This window comes from Penaeus vannamei, chromosome 15 (assembly GCF_042767895.1).
Source record: "Penaeus vannamei isolate JL-2024 chromosome 15, ASM4276789v1, whole genome shotgun sequence".
NCBI classification, from domain to species: Eukaryota; Metazoa; Arthropoda; class Malacostraca; order Decapoda; family Penaeidae; genus Penaeus; species Penaeus vannamei.
In genome coordinates this window covers 18,192,622-18,195,121 of record NC_091563.1, presented here as the reverse complement: position 1 = coordinate 18,195,121, position 2,500 = coordinate 18,192,622, and the positions used below count along the sequence as shown (strand labels likewise).

Below are 2,500 nucleotides of genomic sequence, written 5' to 3'. Positions count from 1 at the left end.
GCGCGTTGGCAACTCGACTTGTGTGTCCGCGTGAGTTTCCATGTTGTCTATTTTTCTCTTTTTTTTTCTTTCTCATAATCATCATTATGAGCATTCTCATGGTTAGCACTTGCAACATTATTACTATTTTTGTTATTACTCTGATAACATTATGATGGTAGTGATATCAACATCAATAACGATAAAGATAATGAGGTAACGGGAATAGCTATGATACTGATGATGATGATGATGATGATGATGATAATAATAATAATAATAATAATAATAATAATAATAATAATAATAATAATAATAATAATAATAATAATAATAATAATAATAATAGTAAATAAAATAACATGATGATGCTGATAAAAAGTATCCTAATAAAGATGATGATAATAAGGAATTTATCAAAATAATTATAGCAAATTCGTTAACATGATAATAATGATGGCGAGAGTATTCTTGATATAAATTATGATGATAAAAGTAGTAGTAATGAATAGGATAACGAGAAAATACTAGCAAAGTTGGTAATGGTCATAAACTAATAATAATAATAAGTAATAAGGATAATAATGATGATAATAATAATAATAATGATAATAATAGCAACATCAATAACAACAATAATAATGATAATGATAACATTCATAAAAACTAATTATAACGTTAATCATAACGACAACAATAGCAACAAGAACAAAAATTCGCCACCATCCTCATCCTCATCAACATTATCCCCCCCTCCTAAAAAAAAAAAAAAAAAAAAAAAAATCGGGCGCCATCGCTCCGACCAGAGAGGAATTTTCTCCCCGGAGTTGCATCATCAGATTTACTATAAAGCGAAGACTTTGCTCGTAAACCAGATGCTGCGGAGGTATGTTGCCATGTTGGGAGTGGTTTAGCGGGGTGCGGCGGCCTCACGACTCGCCTGTCGGGGGACAACATGTCGTGGGCGGAGGAATCAGTTCGGGGCCGAGTGGAGAAGGAGGATGGGCGGGGAAGTGTACGTTTATACAGAGACAGACAGATGCACACGTATACACACAAACACACATACGTATACACACAAACACACATACGTATACACACAAACACACATACGTATACACACAAACACACATACGTATACACACAAACACACATACGTATACACACAAACACACATACGTATACACACAAACACACATACGTATACACACAAACACACATACGTATACACACGCACAAACACACATACGTATACACACACACAAACACACATACGTATACACACAAACACACATACGTATACACACAAACACACATACGTATACACACAAACACACATACGTACACACACAAACACACATACGTATACACACAAACACACATACGTATACACACAAACACACATACGTATACACACAAACACACATACGTATACACACAAACACACATACGTACACACACACACACACACACACATACATACACACGTACACATACGCATACACACACACACGCGCGCGCGCAGACACATACACATATACACAGACACACACACATACACGCACGCACAGATACACCCACACGCATACACAGACACACACACATACATACACACACAGACACATCCACACGTACACACACGCACGCACAGACACACCCACACGCATACACAGACACACACACATACATACACGCACAGACACATCCACACGTACACACACGCACGCACAGACACACCCACACGTACACACACGCATACACACACACAAAACCGTAAACCTTAGCCTTCATCACGACATCCCTGAACTAAACGCGCATTCCGGAAAAAAATATATAAACATACTCTTCTAGAACATGATAACATTTATCCTCCCAGAAAACTGGAGGAGCAGAAAAAGGGGAAGCAAAATTCCCAGGCACAGAGGGGGAAAAAGTTGGCTGCCTCGTGCCTGCGCCCTTCCCGCCCCGGCAATTATGGCGACTTCGCCTCGCCGCTAATCGCTCTGCTTGGCAACTATCTCGCGGATCCAACTGCAAGCAGGGTTTCGAAACCTATGATTCTAGTCTCCAGCAGGGTTTGGAAAACATTCCTACCGGCCACAAACAGAGTTTCGAAACCTATTCCTCTGGTTACAAGCAGGGTTTCGAAATCTAAGATTCTGGTCTCCAGCAGGGTTTCGAAAAGAATACTTCTGGCTCGAATACCGGAAAGGCAAAATAGGTAAAAAAAAAAAAAGCGTGAAAGAAGCGCTAAACAGGTGCGACCCCGGACGAAGTGCGACGGCGTGCAGAGCCCTCGCGTGTAACACCGGAAGTGTAGCCTAAACTGTACTCTTCCAGTTTGGTGATTTTAACTACTCTGTGCACGTGTATGTCTACAGTCTATGGTGTCTTTGTGTTTTTCATCATAATCATCATCATCTAGCTAATAGGAAGCAGCTGTCTTGCAAGTGAAGGGTATACATATCACCTGACTTACTTTCACAACCCATTCTAGAAGATTCTACCAGCTGGCACGCAG

General features: G+C 40.0%; 1 protein-coding gene across 1 annotated transcript in view; it reads right to left on the bottom strand.

Annotated features, from left to right (window-relative positions):
• LOC113816067 (DE-cadherin-like) overlaps positions 1 to 2,500 on the bottom strand; it is a 51,372-nt gene that overhangs the window by 10,060 nt on the left and 38,812 nt on the right. The gene's annotated exons all lie outside the window — the stretch shown is intronic.